At 40.5% G+C, this 7,439-nt stretch overlaps 1 long non-coding RNA gene and 1 pseudogene across 1 annotated transcript; one reads left to right on the forward strand and one right to left on the reverse strand.

Annotated features, from left to right (window-relative positions):
* Nucleotides 1-362: 362 nt before the first annotated feature.
* Nucleotides 363-1,636, forward strand: LOC128541258 (putative nuclease HARBI1; annotated as a pseudogene).
* Nucleotides 1,637-2,116: 480 nt separating this feature from the next.
* On the reverse strand, nucleotides 2,117-3,007 carry LOC128540795 (uncharacterized). Its single transcript, XR_008365603.1, has 5 exons — nucleotides 2,937-3,007; nucleotides 2,799-2,848; nucleotides 2,343-2,420; nucleotides 2,203-2,244; nucleotides 2,117-2,133 (listed from the first exon to the last, which is right to left on the reverse strand). It is a non-coding gene; the product is annotated as an uncharacterized LOC128540795 (long non-coding RNA).
* Nucleotides 3,008-7,439: the final 4,432 nt, after the last annotated feature.

Genomic DNA, 7,439 nt, shown 5'->3' on the forward strand with positions numbered 1-7,439 from the left:
GAATATATATATATATATATATATATATTATTCGAGATTTAAAGAGATTTAAAACACCCAGTGAGGAAAGCACATTTTCCTGAGCAATTATTACTTTGCTGTCCACAATGAATGCCAACACAGTGCAAAAGAACTATACTATACAATATGAGAAATAGAATATAGATAATGTATATCTATATATGCAAGTATACAGTAGAAATGTATTGTTGAATGATAAAAAATATCAATATATTATATTTTATTGCAGTTGATGAGATAAGAAATGGCTCCTGAATTTGCAAATGTGGTTTCAATTAAGTCCGTAACGAGGTCAATACGTAGTATATATAGACTAAAGATTTGTGTGTTTCCTATCCACAATGGCTTGCCCTTTGTTGAATGATGTAGTTGATGAGGAAGTTTTAATACTCAGACGAGCATTCAGGCATGAAAGAGTCTTCCGAGATAGGGCAGACCCATTGGCCTTTTCAGACGAATATCTGACTGAGAGGTACAGATTCTCAAGTGATGGCATCAGATATTTGTGTGGGCTGCTGGGTCCAAACATACAGCACAGGACCGCACGGAGCCATGCTCTCACTGTCCCACAGATGGTCTGCATAGCACTGCGATTCTTTGCAAGTGGCACGTTTCTGTATTCTGTCGGTGATGCAGAAAACCTCAATAAAGCCACTATTTGCCGCACAATAAGAAAAGTAAGTCTGGCATTGAAATCTCTTGTGCACATATTTATCACCTTGCCTGGCCACAGAAGATTTATCCACATCAAGGAGGAGTTCTACAAGATTGCAGGTAACATAAATAATAACAGATTACTACAAAATGTTACATTAGCACAGTCACAGTATGACAGTCATTGTTTTGTGTTATAGCTTTTCCTAATGTAATTGGTACAGTGGATTGCACCCATATTCGTATCCAACGCCCCTCAGGGGCACATGAGGGAGATTATGTGAACAGAAAATCCTTCCACAGTGTCAATGTTCAGGTAAGAATAAGTAATGGTTACTGTCAGCTACATAATTATTCTGTGCATTAAATTACCTTAATAGGCTATATATTGTTACAGATGATCTGTGATGCTGACTGCCTTATCACAAATTTAGAGGCAAAGTGGCCTGGCTCAGTCCACGACTCCAGAATCTTTCGGGCCAGTAGAATTTACCAGAGACTCTCTCTAGGTAAACCACCCCATTTTTTTTAAGCACCTTGAACAGCAAGAGTACAGTACTTGTAAGAATTATGTTTTGTATTCACAGGTGAGTTCTCTGGTGTGCTGCTGGGGGACAAAGGTTATGCCTGTGAGACATTTCTGATGACTCCCCTTACAGACCCCCAAACCCCAGCACAGCAAGCTTACAACCATGCCCATGCCAAAACCAGGGCTTGAATTGAAATGACCTTCGGCCTCCTGAAATCCCGATTTCAGTGCCTGCACCACCTGAGGGTCTTCCCAGACAGAGCATGCGACGTGACTGTTGCCTGCACAGTGCTGCACAATATTGCCAGCCTAAGAAAAGAAAGGGCTCCCAGAGTTGCTTTGGATGTTGATTGGGACAATGCTGCCATATTCCCAGATAACAGAAATGGTAGACTTGTTGGAGAACAATACATTGCAAATTATTTCAGTTAATTTAGTTTTGATTTAGCCCATCCCTTAATAAAGGATAACGTAGGCTATATAACTTTTTCATGTGTACATGCATTTTATTTGGCATCAGTAGCACACACTCTGGTTATCTTCCCAAATTCTAGTTCCACTTCACTGGATCGATCACTATAAAGTGTACCTGACAGTCATAAAAAAATTGTAGAAGACCACAATGGTTTTGAAATATTTTTCTTTTATTATTTTGCTGTTATCACTTGTCAGCTTGGAGCTTTGGAAAGAACAAATTATGATGATTAATACATTGGGTTACAGTCATGGTTACAGTATGAACTGAAGTCACTTACTTCTGTTTGTAGTTTTTGGATTTCCAGTTCTAGTTTCCTCAGTGTCTTGCGTTTAATTTGCATGTCAAGGTCCATGTCCTGTAGCTTTCTTTTGTTCACATCAATCTTGACTTCTGTCAGCTCGATCTGTCTCTTAAGATGTGTTGTGTAGAGATATCTGACAGTTTGTGAATTCTGTGAACACCTTTTTGTTAGCATAGCACAATTTTTGCATAATGTAAATTTACTTTAGGCAATACTCACTATGTTACCAGGCTGCTTATCAGACTGCCCAATGTCAGGATCCTTTAACAAATGATATTTTCTATTAGTACCACTTCCCTGACTTCTTATCTATTATAAACTTAAAAAATGTGTCCATTTCCACAAAATTGACATGATACCTCGAGCCTTCTAGAGTCCAGCGACACGGTCTCATCATCGGCAGAAGTGCACTCCACTGCTGTAGATGTGGCTTCCCTCTGCCATATTCATTACTGGTATTGATATTGTGGCGTGGGCGGGGCGGTGGCTGGCCACCAGCATGCCTTGCGGGGATGTCGGTGTGTTCACCATGATGGGGAAAGGTGTTTGGGTTAGTGGCTTCGGCCCTGTTTGTGTGTGTGGGGGTGTGACGTGTGAAATGTGCTCCAGTTCAGGCTGACGCTGAGTTGGATGTAGGCTCCTGAGTGAAGGTGCTGCTCATGCCATACCTGCTGTGTGCCTAATAGAGTACTCCCAGCCATTGCATTGGGCAGCAAATAAGCTCACTCGTCTCTCCAGCATTCTTTCCGGCGTAAAAACGCTACAATATTTTTGACAGAACACGCAAAGCCAATGATTTAATAAAGAATACTCACCGGCAAATCATAGTCTGGTGGCTCCAAAAGTGTAAGGGTGTTACCAGCCACTGCAAGGTAAAGCAAAGTCACACAGTCCACATAAAATATAAATGGATTTCAATATTTTCCATGCGCAGTAGTATGGCAATAATGTACATTGTATGAAGAGGCCAGTATCCCTTGCTGGGCCAGAGTCAGTGGCTGTCCCTCCCTGGATCCCTTCAATCACTGGCTTCCCTTTTTTTAAGTCCAGGGCCAGCTCCTCTGCTGGGGTGAAGTCTTGGGTTGGAGGGCCACCCCCCGTACCAGTAATATGACTTTTTTTTTATGGCTAAAATCAGCACAGATAATAAAATGTCAGCAAACATGTCACCTATGTTCTCAGCAAACAAGTCACTTACCAGCCTGCAAAATATTCTTGTATTTAATCTTGACTTGCTGCCAAGTCCTTTTTTGGCCAGACATGTTTGTTCTTTAAGAGGAATAGATAGATACAAATGATAAAATAGATTAGATAGATAAAAATAGAGCAAATTATCTGATTATAGATTACATCAAATTAATTAGAAACAAAACCTACATACAAATAGATAAGAGTAAAAGGATTAAACACATTAGAGACATAAAATAAACTAAATATATCAAATAGATGCACATAGTGGGTAAGTGTTTGCAATTATTCTTCATGTTAAATGCATGTCCACTGGACACATTTAAGGCAAAGTATACAGTTATTTTTGAAAATGACAAGTAACTCCTAGAATTGTAATTATGAGGGTTTCAGTGGAGCACTGGTTATTTGGACTACTTACGCATTCAATCGGTCCGCTATTGTTTGCCAGGCATTCTCTCTTTGCTTTATTACAGCAGCTGTATTGCCTTTTTTACATATTATGTGTTTCACTTCTTCATACGTTTCCATAAGAAGCCGTTGCTCATTAGGCGAAAAGTATGCCGCACGAGTTTTGTCCATTTTTGCATCGGTGATTCTGTGATCGATTTCGTGATCTTTTTAAGAATACCATGAACGCGCATTTATCCAAACTATATACACCTGGCTTAACATATCCGCGCGTTCTCATCCTGGCTCAGCAAACGTGCAACGGATTAAGCCAGGATGCACTGATTAAACTAGGCCAAGCCGCGACTGTTCTGTTATCCTGGCTTTCTTAATTCTACTTTTGTGCAATACCCCACAGGATGTTCTTTAAATGGGATTGGAAGTGTGTACTGACCTTCCTCTTTTACTACTTTTTTGTTCCATAGGTTCACAACTTGCTTATCAACTACTGACAGCGAGTCATTGTTCACATGCACTGGATCATCCAAGTTTTTAACAGCTTGTTGTAGAAAGTGGTCAGTTTGAATGAAATTGGCAGAAAAAGATGTAGAGCCATCAGCTACTGGTCGATGAAGTATCTATCCTAGGCTAGTCAAAACTGCATATGGTTTGCCAGACTTACCACAGTATGTGTCACAAGGAGCATGTATGTCTGATTGGTCTAGACCTATTAGCAGGTGAATCTTATCAGCTAGATCAGAATCTGGGGAAACTGATTTTATCCATAATGTCCTGCAGATGGAGCCATTGTAACACCTCCTGCTGTGTTACTATGTTGTCCAGACTTACAGTGGGGAAAATAAGTATTTGATCCCCTACAGATTTTATAAGTTTGCCCACTTACAAAAAAAAAGAAGGGTCTATCATTTTTATCATAGGTTTATGGTAAAGGATTGAGACAGAATATCAACAAAAAATCCAGAAAAAGCACATGATACAAATGTTATGAATTAAGTTGCATTTCAATCAGGGAAATAAGTATTTGATCCCCAAGCAAAACATGACTTAGTACTTGGTAGAGAAACCCTTGCTGAAAAGCACAGTGGAAAGACGTTTCTTGTAGTTGTTTACCAGATTTGCACACATCTTGGGTTGCATTTTGATCTGCTGTTCTTTACAGATTTTCTCTAAATGTTTAAGGTTTCTTGCCTGAAGTTACAGCTCTCTTCGTGAATTTTCTATTGGATTAAGGTCTGAAGATTGGACACTCCATGACTTTAATATGCTTATTCTTGAGCCACTTCTTAGTCGCCTTGGCAGTATGTTTGGGGTCATTTTTATTCTGGAAGACCCATCCACAACCCATCTTTAAGAGGTTCTCATCCAAAATTTTACAACAAATGGCCTCATCCGTTGGCCCCTCAGTGCAGCAAAGTCAATCTGTACCTTTAGCAGAGAAACAGCCCCAAAGCATATTGTTTCCACCTCCATGCTTGAATGTAGAGACTGTGGTGTTCTTAGTGTCATAGTCAGCATTTTTTTTTCTCTGAAAACAGCAAGTCGAGTTTATGACAAATAGCTTAATTTTCGTCTCATCTAACCACAGCAGTTTATCCCAATCTTTCTCTGTTCATTGCCAGAGAGTACAAAATAAAAACTGAAAAAAGATGGGCATTCAGGGTAAAACAGTGCAAGATAAAAAAAAAAAAAACTGTGACAAAACATACATGCAGGGTAAGCATTGCTGGCAGCAATGTCCAAGAAGTGTAAGTCGCTCTGGATAAGAGCGTCTGCCAAATGCCTAAATGTAAATGTAAGTGTAGAAAAATCTTTCTGTACCACTTCTTTGTTTTGTGCTGTGCAGTGTTGTACTGTAATAGCTGATCAGAGTGATCAACGCCCTTCATGTGCTGGTCGTACGCAGTCACAGGTGCAGGACATGGAAATGTCTTTGTTGTCCATGTACCGTGTAATTTCACCCTCATCTTCACCATGTCTACTGTATAAGCAGAATGGATGGTAGAACAGACAGATACTCCTCTTGTGTCCATCCACTTCACAAATACAAGAGGTCCATCTGAATGGTGCTTGTGTGTCCCGATGTGAGGTGCTGGTGAAGCCAGGGGTGATGCAGACACATTCCTAAAAACAAAAATGTTAGCCTATACTGTTTAGAGTAAATGGATGTGCAATTAATAGGTATGGACGCACAATATATACAGAGTGGCCCAAAAATGTATCCACACTTCAATATGAAAAATATACACCTGTCTTCTGTAGGTCACATGACAGCATCAATGATGGTGATACAACTGACATTTTTAGTGTAAAGATAAAACTACGCACTGCTGCCATAATTCAACTTGAGTTTTAAAAAAGGCCACAGATAACAATTGTGAAAGTGTGTATAGATTTTTCTGCCCCTCTGTGTCTGTTGATGGACAATAGGCTGGACAAATATCTGTTGATGGGCCACAGACCATGTAGTGCAGATCAAACATTTACACCCGAGACATTAGCAAACACCATCCACTGGACATGCTTTACACACATATTTAACACGTTCTAAACATTTAAACCTAAGCAGGTATTTGTAAATACAAGCTAAACAAAAGACATTATGAACATTTACACCACAGAAATATTCATAAACATCTCTTAGCTACATGTGGCAGTACATTTGTAAACTCCATAAGACATTAGCCTAGCCACCGGGAAATAACATGTTTGTGCTAAGCTACATAAGGCAGTATGTTAGCAGTGTTATCTACATGCTACACTAAACTAAATGGCATTGAAAGCCATCGTGTCACACAAGCTGACAAGCGCAAGCTGAAGTGAGGAAAATATTTACTAACATAGTTTAATATGATCAGAATAAGATTATATAAGACTTAATAACTTACCTATTGTCATAACAGCTTGCTTGAATGTCCTCTGCAGGATCTATTCCCTCTTCAAAATGCTCCCGTTCGTCGTCGGAGTCACACAGTCTTCTTCTGAGGTAAATGTAAACTCCTTCCATAGTCCAGAACATTCTGAAGAGTTTCCTCAGCTGTACAGCGCATGCCATCTTCCAAACGTGCAGAAAACTCACTGAATCTGTGTGTAAAGGTAAGTCGGTCTGTGTGTGTTTAAGACAGGGGTAACTGCAGATCTGATTAATGGGCGTGTCGAAAGGTTGGGGCGTGCCAAAAGGTAGGGGGCAAGCCGAAAGCTCTTCATAATTGGTTGCACAAGTTGCCTGTTTAAAGGGGTCATACAGGCCTACATGCACTTTTTCAAGCTGTTTGGACTGAAATGTGTGTATGAAGAGTGTGTACACAACCACTCTACAATGATAAAGAGCTGCCCAGTGATTTTTTTTTTCATATATTAAAATAACATGCCCCTTATGAAATTAGGCCAATCTCAAATGCCTGACGATGTGACGCCACACCGCAAGAGGCCGCTTCTACACTAGTTGATTGACACTGGTGTTTTAGCAAAGACCCACTCCGAGTGAGAAGAAGCTGTCGGCCATTGTTTTTCGCCGCTGGAGCAAAATGTTGCCTAAGCGAGTGTGGTGTACAGTTTTTGGGTATAATAGCGAACACAGCAGTCGTCATTCACTACGGACATCTGAGCCGCTGAGGACGCAGTGGCTGAATTTTGTTTTTGAAGCTAACGTCCCCGCCGATCTACCTAAATGCGTTCATGTTTGCGCTAATCATTTTTCACCCTGTGGGCATACTCAACCCATGGGAGCATCTGGCTCCAGGAATGTGCATCTCTAGAGGTCATGCATCAGATGGCCGTCTCAAGGTCCGTACTGGCTCTCTCCGCTTGGCCATTTGTCTGAGGGTCTGAGGATAGGCTGGAAATAGCTCCAATTAGCT

Source organism: Clarias gariepinus, chromosome 14, assembly GCF_024256425.1.
Source record: "Clarias gariepinus isolate MV-2021 ecotype Netherlands chromosome 14, CGAR_prim_01v2, whole genome shotgun sequence".
Classification (NCBI taxonomy): Eukaryota; Metazoa; Chordata; class Actinopteri; order Siluriformes; family Clariidae; genus Clarias; species Clarias gariepinus.